This window comes from Rhinopithecus bieti, unplaced genomic scaffold, assembly GCF_001698545.2.
Source record: "Rhinopithecus bieti isolate Rb0 unplaced genomic scaffold, ASM169854v2 scaffold_5476, whole genome shotgun sequence".
NCBI lineage: Eukaryota > Metazoa > Chordata > Mammalia > Primates > Cercopithecidae > Rhinopithecus > Rhinopithecus bieti.
The window spans coordinates 2,301,478-2,317,990 of NW_016805433.1; positions in this window are offsets into that span (position 1 = coordinate 2,301,478).

The following is a 16,513-nucleotide window of genomic DNA, read 5'->3' on the forward strand; positions in this document are numbered from 1 at the left end:
ATTAAAAGTAAAAAAAAAAAAAAAAAAAAAAAAAAAAAAAAAAAAAGAATTCTGTCTCTCCCTATGACAAAGATAATGCCCCATGTGGGTGTTTTTACTAAGATCCTCTCTCTAACACAAGAGATATTTCTAGTTCTCACCGATTTGCACAGCAAGGATGACTGATGTTTCCAGAACTGAATATATGACCAAGTCCTTTCTGACTCAGAATAACCATCTCTTTGTTCATCCCTGAATTCTCTCTAATAACCCACACTGTTGCCTTATCCCCATAGGGACTTTTTTCTGGAAGTGCGATTAACCTCAAATATTATAGTGTTTCCAAACCGAAGCGCCTTTAAGACTTGTAATTTTTCTTCAAGGAAAGAGCAGGATGTTCCCTTAAAAAGATTCTTAGGCCAATTTATTTATACTTTTAGTCCCTTTGGCTGATTTTCTTGGTCTAAAATTGTAATTTAGGTATCAAATTCTTTCAATGTTTGCTACTTCTGGATTAAAGGTTTATATCTAAATTCATGGTTTCTCTTACAATTTAGTAGCATGTATTGTTTAACATTCAAATTTTTTCAAGATGTTTCTTCCAAGTGGAAAAAGAAATGAATTTATTATCTGAATTTTCTTGATGTTGGGAAATGCAAATAAAAAAACAATCAGTTGTTTTTATTTTACAATTACAAGAAACAACAAACAAGCAGTTGTTTTATTTACAATTACTACATAGCTATTACAATGGCTAAAATCCAAAACCTTGACACCACCAAATGCTGGCAAGAATATGGAGAAACAGGAACTTTCATTCACTGCTGGTGAGAATGCAAATAGCACAGACACTTTGGAAGACAGTTTGGTGGTTTCCTACGAAGCTAAATATACTCTTGCCATATGATCCAGTAATCACATTCCTTGGTATTTACCCAAAGAAACTGAAACCATGTCCCTACAAATACCTACACATGGATGTTTATAACAGCTTTATTTGTAATTGCCAAAACTTAGAAACAACTGAGGCATCCTTAAGTAGGTGAATTGTTAGATAAACTGTAATTTGTCCAGACAATGGAACATTATTCAGTGCCAAAAGCAGTTAGCTATCAAGCCATGAAAAGACATGAAGGAAACTTAAATGCATATTACTAAGTAAAAGAAACCACTCTGAAAAGGTTACATACAGTAGAATTCTAATTAAATAACATTCTGGGAAGGGCAAAACTACGAAGACAGTAAAAAGAGCAGTGGTTTACAGTGGGTAGCAGTAGGAAAAGAATAAGTGGGCAGAGCACAGAAAATTTTGAGGACAATGAAACTACTGTGTATGATATTATAGTAGTGAGTACATGTCAATATAAATTGGTCTGAAACTAGAGAATGTATAACACCAAGAGTGAACCATGTAAACTGTGGACCACGTAAACTATGGACTCTGGATGAAATGATGAATCATGCAAGTTTATCAATTATAACACAGGTCCCACTCTGGTGGCAGAGGTTAATATGGGGGGAGGCTACATATGTGCGAGGGCAGAGAGTATTGGGGAATCTCTGTACCTTGCACCCAATATCGCTGTGAAACTAAAACTACTCAAAAAATGAAGTCTAATTAAAAAGTTATTACCTTTATAATATTGGTAGCAATGCCCTTGATGTTTAGTATATTATTCTAAGCCAGAATATAATTTTTATAAATAACTCCTGTCATTTTTTTACACCTCTCCTTCATCCCACACTTGATTTATTAACGAGTTTTGTTCATTCTGCTTCCATAATACATCCAGGGTTTTCCCCCTTCTGTTCATTTAGACTGTCATCCCTGTAGGAAAGTCCACTACCATCATCAATCAACTAGGCATTGTATTAAGGTTCTTTCTCTTCATTGTTCTCCCTGATTCCTTTTGTCTCCCTTCAATCCACCCTCCATACAACAGCCTTAAGGCTCCTGTCCCCCTCAACTAAAACTCAATGGTGTCCCCTGTCCTTACAATAAAAATCCAATACCTTTAACATGACTAAGGTGTAAGAAGCCCTGTGCTGATCTAGCTTCTCAAAACTTATTCTAAACCATGACCACTCTCCTCTTTATTTCCAAAGCTACACTCATATCAGCCTCCTCCAGGTTCCTCATATTATTACTTGCCACATCCTTTCACTAGGATCTCTATAAGTGTTGTTTCCTGGGCCTTGCATGGCCTTCTTGTTTTCTTCTCTTGAAATTGGCAGTTCAAGTCCCTGCTCAAATGTCACTACCTCAGAGAGACTTTTCTAACCAGACAACCTAAAACTGGTTCACTGCCAGCCCCTGCTTCTCTCTCATAGCATCCTACTTTTTTTTTTTCGAAGATCTTTTACAATCTGAAATTTCATCTTTATCTGTAGTTACTTCTTTTCCCTCCATTTTATAAGTTCTAGTAAGGCAAGGTTTTGATGCACTTTATAACAGTACCTAGCACATTGTAGACCCTCCTAAAAAAATCGTTGAATGAATGAAAGGACAAGTGAAAAAGAAATCAGTGCTCAAGATGTAGTAGTCCCTCCTTACCTGTGGTTTCACTTTTTCCAGTCTCAGTTACCCACAGTCAACTGCAGTACAAAAATATTACATAGAAAACTCTAGAAAGAAACAATTCATGAGTTTAAAATTGTACGCTATTCTGAGTAGTATGATGAAATCTCAGGCTGTCCTGCTCTGTCTCATGTAGGGACGTGAATCATGCCTTTGTCCAGCATATCCCTGTTGCCTAATCAACCAAACTGTTAGTCACTGAGCAGCCGCCTCAGTTATTAGGTTAACTGTTGTGGTATGTCAGTGCTTGTGTTCAAATAATCTTTATTTGACTTCATAATGGCCCCAAAGCACAGGATAGTGATATTGGCAATTCAGACATGCAAACAGAAGCTGCAAAGTGCTTCCTTAAAGTGAAAAGGTGAAAGCCATTGACTTTATAAGGAAAGAAAAAAATCATACACTGAGGTTGCTGCGATCTATGGTAAGAACAAATCTATTTGTGAAACTGTGAAGAAGGAAAAAGAAATTCATGCTAGTTTTGCTGTCCTACCTCAAACTGCAAAAATTATAGCCACAATGCATAAGTGCTTAGGCAAAATAGAAAAGGCATTAAATCTAGAATTAGAAGACATAAACAGAAATTTGTTCCAATTGACAGCAATCTGGTTCACTACTATCCACAATTTCAGGCATCCACTGGGTATCTTGGAACATATCCCCTGCAGTTAAGGAGGGACTACTGTATACCACATTTGTCCAAGGTAGGAGCTAATCGTGTTCTAAGTCAGAAATAAAACCATAATTCCTTCTGCTTTCATCCAGCTCTTGAGCCATTGTATTATACTTTTCCTCAAGGAGCATAAAGGATTGTTTCTCTGGTTATATGTAGAGTAGAATGGCAGAAACTAAGGCCTTTCAGAATTCAAACCCCTAATTCCAAAGCTGCCACCTTCCATGACTAATGTGAACCACAGGCTATCACTAATATAGATTAAACTATTGTGAATATGACTATTAATTATTCATCAATAATTATTCACAGCTATATTCAAAACTGGAAGACCCAGAGAATAGTGGCTACTTCAATGGATTTTTCACTGAATCATAACATCAGTATGATACCTTATTTTACTGTTAAATCCAAAATAATTAATGTTATCATGAATTAATATGAGCAACTTTTATCATAATATCATATATATTTGTTTCGATGACTCTCTGTACTGTTTCATTTGTACCCACTAGCCTTCCAGTTATCTTTTACTTAACTTTGAGCAACTTTGAAAAAGAATGAAGTTTATAAGCTCTACTGAGAATGTAAAACATTGCATGCTAAATTGGTTTGAATTTAAGTTTTTCTATCTTATATCACTTATTAGTCTCAGACTGTACAACTTGGAAAGATTAAAAGTCTAAAAAGTATTTGAATTCTACAGACTTCTTTGGTTTCTAATTTTATAAAATTTCTTGCAAATTTTTCTCAGAATTGGCTACTTTATCATGTTCAGTCTATGAGAAGCATTCCTGCTTTATTTTGACCATTTTTGTAGTCTCTAGACATACATCTATCACTGTTACAGTCATCATTGTTTTATAGTAATGCATACATGATCTCATGTCATAGAGATATAGTTATATATGTGCTCATTTCTCCCCTATTTTATATATTTTGTCCATCTTCTTTATTAGATCATAACTCTCTTGTGATGAAAATCATGTCTACAGCTGCATCTTTTGAAACTTTCCACATATCCTGGCAAAGCACTCTGCCCATTGTAGCTACTTCATAAACATTTGCTTATTGCCTGAATGAAAGCAATTGACAACTCAGTCATAAAGAATTCACAGTGGCACATAAATTTATCAGTTTAATTTTTGATGTTCCTGTGAGAGTTGATGTACAAAACTATCTTCCAATCTTAGGTGAGATCAACTCTTCCAGTCAGTCTAATAAGTATAAGAAAAAAACAAAATAACATTTACATTTGTGGTTGCCTAATTTTGTAATAGTAGGCTTTTCAGTATGTAAAAGTTAAACTTGCATGAACAAAATTGGAAAGGGATGTATTCTGTTTATCTGAATTTCCTTAATTTGCTTCTTTCCTTAATGTACAAATTTGAGATGTGTGATATCAACTTGGGAGACATATATCAACAATAATATTTTATAAGAGCATTTTCTAAAATAATACAAACATGAAAAATAGTAGGATGGATTTGTTGGAGAAATAAGGGTCTTTGAATCTGGATATTTCTGGGTTCAGATCTTGGCCCCGCCTCTTACTCATTACATGACCTTGCTTCTGTCACTTCGCCTCTCAAAGTTCTGGTTATTTCAGCTGTAAAATGAAATAAATAATTTACCACACAGTGTTGTTGTGGAGATTGAATGAGTCAGAATCCACAAAATGTTGAGTACATATAGTGCAAACAAATGCCTAGCTAATATTTTTGTTAAATTTTCTTCTATAATAGCTTCCCTTTTGTTATAGATATTGGCTGCTGGAATGGGATACAGTGGGAAGAAGAAATTATGCAAATCTTTTGGGTGACCAGGTAGCTGCTGCAACAGGTAGCAACGTTTCTCACCCCAGTTTCTCCCCTCCTCCTCACAATAAACAAGTCTTTTCAGCAACAGCAGTCTCCTGGAAAAATCAAACAATACAGTGCCCAGTACAATATTTATTTGTGTAGTGTTCCTCTCTTTTTACATAATATTTTATTCTCCTCTCTGTCTACATAGTACTTCCATTTTAAAACAAAAGATAAGGTTATGGCAACATCTGGGCATTGCCCCCCGCCCCAAAATCTTCGATAATCATTAAGAGACAGCAGTCTCAAGTCCGATTAATCTCACCTCCCCTTCCCACACACACACACCAGTCTCCCCTCACGATGATCCACCCCCCACATTTGTCACCAAAATTCTTCTCTTACAGTTTAGCCTTGGGCCTGTCTTTCTACATTCAAGAACATTCTGGCACACTCCATTTACTAAAGTTAAACTTTTTGCTTTGGCTCCCATGGCCTGCCATAATCTAAAACCCATCTTGCTTTCTACTCTAAACTCTCACTACACTCTGGTGGGGTCAAAGCGAGTTATTGATCAATCTTGAATATGCCTTAAACCACATGCCTTAATTATGGCTCTTCTCTCTACCTAATACACCAAATTTCCATTTATAACTATTATAACCCTATCTTCTCTTTAAAATCCAATTAACATATCTTACTTTCTTTGGCTTAATCTACCTAAAACTCACTCTTATCTGCTCTTCATTACCTGAGTGCTTGCTCACCATTTAATTTCCAAATGTGAGAGTTATATCCTCTTTGGAGTCCCCCAAGATAAATTTCCCCATGTCTCTAACTTCAGGTAGAATCAATCACTGCATTAAACTATTTGCTACCCATTCCCCTTGTAGTCTTTCTCTATAATACTTTGCTGGTCTCACTTGCTCCTCTCTCCCCCATTAGACTCCCTGTCCTTCAAGAGCAGGTTCTATATGCCCAACACATACCACTTATTCCTCTATGTAATGTCCCTAAATGCATTTGCTGAATGAATGAACCCCTTCATGAAGACTGCACTGTTCTTTCCCAGATTTCATCCAAATACACCTTTTTTCTCTCTATGACACAAGAGCTCCCTGTACTTCTATTATTGGACATAACCACATTATTCCCTGATGTATGATTACACATGTCCTTGTCTTTTCCTTCTTACTAGATAACAAAATCCCTGAGAGAAACAACAGGGTGTTTCTCAAGGAGACACTCATGCCTACCACAGTTTTTCAAATAGGAGGTGCTTACCGAGCATGAACAGCTTTGTAACTCTCTAAACGACATCAGAAAGGCCATCAGAAAAGCATGACTCATGCTTGCTCTTTGAAGAGATAGTACTGTCATTCGCAAAAGTTGATGTAATTTAAATCCAATTTATTAATCCCTAAAATAACAGGACAGGTCCACCAAAATTATTCAGACCAGGAGGTGGAAACTGACTGGTAGGGAAAGAATAATGCGCCCTTGACATAAAGCAATAGATAGAGCAGCAACTAGGACTAACTTTATAGAATTCTTGACCACTATCGATTAGTATTACCACATCTTCAAGTGTTTCAAAAGAAAACTAAACTATGTATTTTATGTAATATTCCCCCACTTTGTTAATGTTGGTAACCAATTCACCTTAAAAGAATCAAAAACACAGCACAATCAAAACTTAATACATCTGTGGGTCAGGTAAGGCCTATAAGCTGTAAAATTTCCTGACGTCTCTTCTCCGGATTGATTGTAATGCCTCCTAGTCATTGAAAGTTCATATTGAGTAACACCCTGTGCTAGGAATTCTGCATTAATCATACAATTAACTTTGCCTTCCTATAATCTGGGTATCATTGACCTGGATTACTTTAAGCTATCCACTTTACAGATGAGGAAACTGAGACACTGGGAGATTTAAGCTATACACATCAGATGATGTTATCAAACATGGCACCCTCCCTTGAGAAAACTCAGATTTTTGACCAACTGCAATGTAAAAATGACTCTGAGTCATGCATGCTTCCAGGCATGCTATTGTTTTACTTCTTCTCACTGTGATCTCCAAAATACCTGATCAAAACAAAACCAAGGTTGAGAACTTCTTCTCTAGAAAATAAATGTAAGTAAAATTGCTGAAATTTGCTATATACTTATATATATGAAAATCTTACCTTAAGGCTGTAACTATTAGTCTTTCAAAAGACAGCCCACTATAAACATTGCATAGAAAACATCTTAAATATTTTATCCAAATATGAGATTAAAGCCAGGAAGAATATAAACAAGCAGGGATGAAGCCAAGAATCATGGCACAGACATTTGAGAAAGATTAAAACTAATAAGCACTGCATTCAGAAAACTTTTATAGTACAGGCTATATTCAAAGGTGTGTGTTCAAGGAGTTATTTTAACAGCCTAGAGGAGAGATGATGATGTCAGATTTGCAAGACACTTCTGAACTAGAATTCATAGGAATTGGTGACTATTTTGAAGTAGAGGGTACTTGAGAGGGAATAATCAGGGATGATGACAGAGAGCAGGGGGGAGGATGGTGTTGTCCTTAACCAAGATAAGGAAACATACAGAACAGAGCAAAACTTGGTGTGGCGTAGATAATGGAGTATATTGACAATGAAAGAGGGTTCCAGAGGGCACGGCGAAGTGGATAGAAGGCACTCAGGAAGACAAGAGCTAGGCAGAAAAGGGTGAGTTGGATGAAGGTGAGATGGCATTGATAGCCTGGGAGAGAGCAAGAGGCCAGGCATCCTTGTCTCCTAGGTCATTTTCACGAGTCACAGGAAGAGTCTGAAAATTACCAAATGGCCTGGAGAAACATGGTAATGATGGAATAGGGCAGTGCACTAAAGTTCAGTTCCAATATTCCAAATGGTACTATGCTGTCACAGTTCAGTGGTTCCATCTCCACGGAATCATTGCTTGTTATTTATGATGTAAGCAAGGCCACCGAGTTTTCAAATTGTGCTGTGCAAAGCCCTAAGGATTTTATTGAGGGGCTTTAGGGTCCACAGAACACTGAAGGGATCAAGTTCTGGGCCCCATTCTAATCCAATCAGTGAAATTCTCTTGATTTTTTTTAAATATGTTGGGCTTCTTAGTTAAAGGCTCCTGATAAAAGAATTCCATTGCTTTAAAATAAAAGGTTAAAAAATAACGAAGGTATCTTATCCAATTTTGAAATACATCCAAAGTATTATTTTGCATTATAAAGTAATGATGTTTATAAATCACAGTCAATTTAAAGATATTCTGCTAATAATGCCATTCTTGCTGACATTTCTAGTTGCATTCTTGAGTTGGAGAAAAAGACTAAGTATATTTCTAGTGTGCTGGGAGTTTTACAAAACCCAGCTACACCAGTGGGAATGTGTTGTTTACGTGAAAGTCATCCTTCCTAAATGTTAATAGAAATAAATATTGAGAGCTGGCCATCCTGATGATAGCCAAAGTCCTTAAAAGCTGGGGAATATCCAACTCCCCAACTTCCAACCCAGGACCAAGGAAGGATGGATGGATCACTGAAGGGTCAAAGGCAGAGGTCCCTCCTAGGGACCACAAGTCAAAGCTGTGGACAACGGAGTTGCATTTAAGGGCCGCATGGAGATAAAGGGACAAATCAAGCTGAAACCTATTCAGAAAAGCCAAACCAAAGCAATACCAAATCTAGCATGAAAAAACAGTAGGTAATGTAAGTAGAAGTAAGCATGACAGTGATGAAAAAGGAGATATTGTCAAAGCAAATTTAGTTCTATATGTATGTGCATGGGAATGCTGAGTTATCTTAAACAGTTGGAGCACGCAAATAGATGCCCCAGTTCTGCCTCGAAGAGCATTAATTCTTCAAGCCTCAGCAACAATGGCTTCCTAAAACTACGTCTCAATTTAGACGAAAATTCATGGGAAGTTTTGAATGAGCAAAAATAAGAAAAATACATTTTATAAGATTTGATTAACAGTATAATTTTACTATACCCTTTGTATCTACATTGGGGGTTGTTTCTGTGTGCCTTGTCTCAGCCCTATCCTATAGGTATATGAGATTTGCAAAGTAAATAAAGATTTGATGCAAGAAAGAGTCCAGGAAAAATAATAGGGTGCCTGGCCATCAGGAGCTGAAACTGAATTGGCTGTCAGAACAAAAATATGAAAATCAGAAGCAGCATCTTTGGGGAGCAAATCATTGCATACACTATAAAGATAGTCCCTTAGAAATGCAGTTGTAAGAGGGCATGACACAGTAATAGAGCAAAGATCCAGTGAGCAGATAGTTTCAACACAGGCAGTGACCACAGAGGAGTTCTCCAGAGAGTTAAAGAGAGAGGATTTAGTACAGCAAACAGACCAATACTCATTCAATTCTAGATTTGTACTAGATGTTTATTAAGTCTGTTGGTAATAACCAATGTAGAAACACCAGAACATCCTTCTGCCTCTTATTTCAAGACATTCTTGCTCTTCCTAGTCATAACTCCTTCATTCATTTGCTTGATAATAAAGCTATTATAACAATTTGATACTATCATTAATAATGTATAGGATAATTTTATTGCTAGTCATTATATTAAACTTTTTAAATAAATGATTTAATTTAGCCTTCATAAGAAACCAGTGTTGTTATTATGAATGATGGTACCAATGGGTGTCTTTAACATACATATAACACACATCAACAATCACCATTACCCATTTCTGACTCTTTGATACGGACAATTGACATTTTTGAAAAGTGCTATGCAAGCTCAGTGTAAAGCTCTCCTTTCAGCCAGATTGCCAGCACAAGCCTCTTCTAAAAACAAATTCTGGGACTATCTTTGATTATTATCCCTGTAGATGAGGAAATACAGCTCAGAGAAGCTCAGGCCACACAACCAGGATTCAAATCCACAGAGCACTCATCACAGAGTACGCACTCTTAGTGTCTGTATGCCTTACAGGCACCCAGAGAAAACAGGAATTTTGTGAAACTGTTAGCCAAAAATCTATAGCCTGCAGATTTTAACCTTCATACTAATTATTTCTTCTAATTCAACGTTGTATCATTTCTGTGTGCTAAGGCCTTTGTGATGGTTAATACTGAGTGTCAACTCGACTGGATTGAGGGATACAAAGTATTGATCCTGGGTGTGTCTGTGAGGGTGTTGCCAAAGGAGATTAACATTTGAGTCAGTGGGCTGGGAAAGGCAGACCCACTCTTAATCTGGGTGGGCACCATCTAATCAGCTCCCAGCACAGCTAGAATATAAAGCAGGCAGAAAAATGTGAAAAGGCTAGACTGGCCTATCCTCCCAGCCTCCATCTTTCTCCCATACTGGATGCTTCCTGCCCTTGAGCATCAGACTCCAAGTTCTTCAGTTTTGGGACTGGAACTGGCTCTCCTTGCTCATCAGCTTGCAAACGGCCTATTGTGGGACCTTGTGATGATGTGAGTTAATATGTAATAAACTCCCCTTTATACATATATATCTATCCTACTAGTTCTGTCTCTCTAGAGAACCATAAAGGGGTTCCTTCAGGATACACGCAGTCCTAATACAATCCTTTAGGCTACAAGACACAAGCACCATCAGTTTTATCGTGTAGTAGGAAATGGTTGTAAGGATGTACAAGGAAATGGAAAACCCAGAAACTTATGTCAGTAGTCACTCAGTTTGCCTTCGTGGACCTGGTAAGTTATTCATCCCCATTCAGAAAACAATAGACATCCACAGTCCCAGAGACCTCATAGCATCTGTTTGTCATCCCCTGAAATAGTCATGAGCTGTTGACTCATTCTTGTGACTCAGCTTCCCTTTGTCCCAGCCTCTCTTCAATGTGGTTGTCCTACTGCTGCCTAATTGTTCTCCTGCTGTGTGCCTTACCTTATAAACTCCAAAAGAGAAAGGATTCAATTTGGTTGATAGGTCAATATCCAAACTGGAATCCCTCATGGTATGCCATGAAACATTGAGGAAAGTCTCTTACATGAAAGACCAAGATTTAAAAATAGAACTATCATATGATCCAGCAATTCTACTCTTGGGTATATATCAAAATGAAATGAAATCAGGATATTGAAGAGATATCTGTACTCCTGTGTTCATTGCAGTGTTATTCATGATACCCAAGAAACAGAATCAAACTCAGTGTCTATCAGTAGATAAATTAATAAAGAAAATATAATATATAATTGTATTTCAAATACCTCAAGGATACCAAATCCTCAGATTATCAAGTTCCTTATATAAAATAGCATGGTATTTGCATATAACCTACACATAACCTTCTACATACTTAAACATCATCTCTAGGCTGGGCATGGTGGCTCACGCCTGTCATCTCTGCTACTCAGGAGGCTGAGGCAGGAGAATGGTGTGAACCCGGGAGGCGGAGCTTACAGTGAGTCGAGATCATGCCACTGTACTCCAGCCTGGGCGACAGAGCCAGACTCCATCTCAAAAAAAAAAAAAACTCTCTAGATTACCTATAATACCTAATACTATGTAAATGCTATGTAAATAGCTGTTATATAGTATCTTTTTTATTTTTGTTTTCTATTGTTGAAGTTTTTTTCCATCCTGGCTAATACGGTGAAACCCCGTCTCTACTAAAAAATACAAAAAACTAGCCGGGCGAGGTGGTGGGCGCCTGTAGTCCCAGCTACTCGGGAGGCTGAGGCAGGAGAATGGCTGTAAACCTGGGAGGCAGAGCTTGCAGTGAGCTGAGATCCGGCCACTGCACTCCAGCCCGGGCAACAGAGCGAGACTCTGTCTCAAAAAAAAAAAAAAAAAAAAAAGAAGTTTTAAAATCTTTTATTCCAAAGTTGGTTGAATTTGCAGATGCAGAACTTGTGGATATAGAGAACCAACTGTATATACACAGTGGAATACTATTCAGCCTTAAAAAAAGAAAATCTTCTTATTTGTAACAACATGAATGAACCTGGAGGACCTTAGGTTCAGTTAAATAAGCCAGGCGCAGAAAGACAAATACTGCATGATCTTACTTATACATGAAATCTATAAAAGTCAAACTCATGGAAGAGGTAGGAAGTAACAAGAAGGGAAATGGGGAGATGTAGGTTAAAGGATATAAAATTTCAATTAGACAGGAGGAATAAGTTCAAGAGATCTATGGTATGATGGTGACTATAGTTAATAATAATGTATGCTTGAAAATTGCTTAAAAAGTAGATTTTAAATATTTTGCCACAAATAGCTGATACTTTTGTGAGGTAATGCATATATTGATTAGCCTGATTTAGCCATTCCACAATGTACACATATTTCAAAACATCATGTTGTATACCACGAATGTTTACAAAAATTTTTTAAGAAAGACAAAATAGACAGAGGAAAGAAACTTGGAAAGACTGTGCAATGGAAAGAAAATCTCAAAAATGTATTAATATTTTAATAGAAAATGTACCTATGAGACAAGAATAGGATGGCACACAAAAGAATACTCTGAAATCAAAACAATCTCTTGAAAGAAATTATAAGATGGTAGTAGAATTATAGTGAATAAGCCAAGAGTAAAAACAAAATTGAACACTAAAAAAAATTCAATTAATCCAAAATAAGGTAGAAAAATAGGAAAAATGAACAATTATTAGATGGACAAATAGGAAACCAATGGCATAATGGATGGTCTATTTAAACCCAACCAGAGAAATAATTACATTAAATGAAATGATCTAAACATGCCAATTAAAAGGCAGAGGTTGTCAGTCTGTATAAAGAATAAAAACACAACTATATGCTATGTACAAGGAGCCACTTTAAGTATAAAAATAGATAGGTTAAAAGTAGAAGGATAAAAAGATGTACAATAAAACTGCAAAGGAACATGAGGAAACATTCTGGTATAATTGAAATGTCCATGTATTGATTGAGTACACATGGTCAAACTTTATTAAGCTGTATCCTTAAATAAGTATGTTTTGTTTGTATAAATTATACCTCTATAAAATTGATGTTTAAAAATTTAAAAGATGATTGTAGAAATTTAAAATAACAGAAAGACTAAAAGAAATAAGGCACAGCGGCTCAAGCTTGTAATCCCAACACTTTGGGAGGCCCAGGCAGGAGGACTGCTTGAGCCCAGAAGTTTGAGACCAGCCTGAGCAATATGTCAAGATCCTCTCTCTTAAAAAAATAAAAAATTAGCCAGGTAAGGTTGTGCACTACTGTGGTCCCAGCTACTCAGGCAGCTAAGGCAGGAGGATCACTTGAGTTCAAGAAGTCAAGGCTGTAGTGAGCCATGTTGGCATCACTGCACTCCAGCCTGGGTGACACAGCAAACAGCAAGATGCTGTCTCAAAACACACACACACACACACACACACACACACACACACACACACACACAGAGAGAGAGAGAGAGAGAGAGAGAGAGAGAGAGAGAAAAGAAATAATAAGGAAACCTCTCAGAAAGTAGGAAAAGGACAGAAGTAGTAAGTAGTAGAACAAAAATAGGAAAATCAGATGATTAACTTAGGAAATCCAATTGCAATGTAATAGGCATATTTTAAAAGATCAAGTTGAGGGATAAAATTAAAACCAAGTTTGAAAAAAGTGAACATAACTGAAGACAGGTTTCCAGAGTGAATGCCGAGCACAATGGATGAAAATAGTCCCACATTACGGCACATTACTGTAAGACTTCAGGACATTAGAAAGAAGAGCAGATACAAAAAAAAAAAAAAATCCAGAAAGAATAGGTTTTACACACAATCCAAAATAATGATGGCATTTTGGTTTCTCATCAACAACAGCTGAAGCTATGAAATTTTAACAAAGCAATGGCTTTAAACTTGTGAGGGAAAATGATTTGCCACTTAGAATTTCATGTCCAGCAAAACTATCAATTAAATGTGAAGATGGGATAAATACATTTAAAGGTATACGAGTATCAAAAAATTTACCTCCCATCTTTCATTCTCCAGAGGCTCCTGAAGAATGTGATCCACTAAAATGGGGAAGTAAATGAAGAAGAAGACTAAGAACTGAAGAAACAAAGATTCTAACACAAGAAAGAAGGAGAAGAAACTCCCAGGATGAGAACCTAGGGGATAGTTCTGCAGCAGGTCTTGAAAGTTGCCATGTAAATTTGAGTTAATGAGAAGTTTTCAGGAAAGTTATCTCCAAAAGATGAAACTGACAGAATATTTCTTGTGTTAATAAAAGGTTTAGACAATGGGTGTAGGGGGATGGTTGGGGTTGAATTTATAGTAAATACATAAAAAGAATTATCATCAAGGAAGATCGTTGTTAATCCCCAAAAAACAAAGTATTGCCAGGTGTCTTAGTCCATTTTCATACTGCTATAAAGAAATACCTGAGATGGGGTAACTTATAAAGAAAAAGATGTTTAATGGACTCACAGTTCCACAGGGCTGAGGAGGCCTCACAATCATGGCAGAAGGTGAAGGAGGAGCAAAGGCATGTCTTAATGACAGCAGGTAAGAGAGTGTGTGCATGGGAACGGCCCTTTAAAAAACCATCAGATATCGTGAGATTTATTCACTTTCATGAGAACAGCATGGGAAAACTCACCCCTATTATTCAATTACCTCCCACTGGGTCCCTCCCATGACATATAGGGATTATGGGAGCTACAATTCAAGATGAGATTTGGGTGGGGACACAGTCAAACCATATCACCAAGTAAAGAAAAGTAATCGTAGAGTATAACACATTACTTAGGGATACTTATTTAAATGCTAAATATAGATCCAAACAAATGTTTAAATATCATAAAACTATATTGAGAGGATGAGAGAATGGATGGATGGGAAGTACGTGCATGCATTTGGGGTGGACAGGGAGGTGAGTGAACGAGTTAAACCTTTACCTTTCATTGTGGGAAAGCAGTAAATAAGGGCTAAAACTGAAAAAGCAAGAAATAGCAATACATTAAAATTATTTAAAGATGTCCAGCTATCAAGCATCAATGAAAATATCTAAAAATAGACAAAAGTGCTTACCTCTGGGTAATGAGTAATGTGGGAGGCATTAGTGGTTAGTGTTTATCTTAATGACCCTCACAGAACTGTTTGACTCTCTAAACAATGTAAATGTAGTCCTTTTATATAAAGAAAATGTTAGGCCAGGTGCAGTGGCTCACACCTGTAATCCCAACACTTTGGAAGGTCAAGTTGGGTGGATTACTTGAGGCCAGGAGTTCAAGACCAGCCTGACCAACATGGTGAAACCCCATCTCTACTGAATATACAAAAAAAGTAGCCAGGCGTGGTGGCGCATGCCTGTAATCCCAGCTACTCAGGAGGCTGAGGTAGGAGAATCACTGGAACCCAAGAAGTGGAGGTTGCAGTGAGCCGAGATCACACCACTGCACTCCAGCCTGGGCAGCAGAGCACCACTCTGTCTTGAAAAAAAAAAAGAAAAAAGAAAGAAAATTGTAATTTAATAAATACAAAGAAAGCCTAAAAGTTATTTTTTAACAAAGCTAAAGCAAACTGAGAGAGCAGAATTTGGACAGAGTTAGAGAACTGGATTCCACATTTGCTTCTCTCTGACTGCAGCCCCCCCCCCCCCCATTCCTTTCCGTGAGTACAGGTAGCACATAAAAATATGACTAGCCACAGTAACGCGGATCCTCTCATAAGTAGTTACAGTACTTGTAAGATTGATATAGGACTTCCTCTGAAGAGCTCTGGACTGAGAACATTAAGCATGGAATATTTTAACACTCTGAAATTTACAAACAAGGCAAAGGTATGGAAAGAAAAATAAGAATGAGAGATTACAAATAGCAAATTAAATCAAATCTTCATTAGAAGATAATTAAGACCAAGCCTTGAATAATTCTGTAGCTTCCCCAGGATGCTAATGACAGAAATTAGTAGTGTTATTAGCTTTTTCATGAACCATTTCCACCATATGTCAGTGTTTCTCACTTCTGACGTTTGTTTTGCTAAAAGTACCCAAATAACCTTGGACCATCTGAAGTGATCAAAAACTAGCCTGTATCACTTCATTCTACTAAGATTACTCAAGTCTACTTAGGGAAATATGTCATTAGGACCACCTGCGGCTTGATCGCTTTTACTTGTGGTTTGCCCTGCCCCTTTGAAGGTCAAATATTAACTTAAAATAACCTGGTTTAGTCCAGATTCCTGAAACTTTTCTTTCTAATTCAGTCTCCACTGGACATTCAGATATGGACTTGTGGAAAACTGAGACCCTGTTTATAATATTAACTCTTTGGGCTAGAAATTTGGATATTATTTAACAGAACTGGCTTACATATATTAGCCAGAGGAAAGAACTCCATCAGCTCATTTTCATTATGAGCTGCTCTGATGATCTGCTTCAGAACTCCCTTTTCTACAGATTTTTTTTTTTAAAGTAGGGTGTTGAAAAGGAAAAGTGATGATTAATTTTATTCTGACTTTAAGATATGAGCATAGTAAAGAGTTTAGTCAGAAAGTATATGACATTAGTT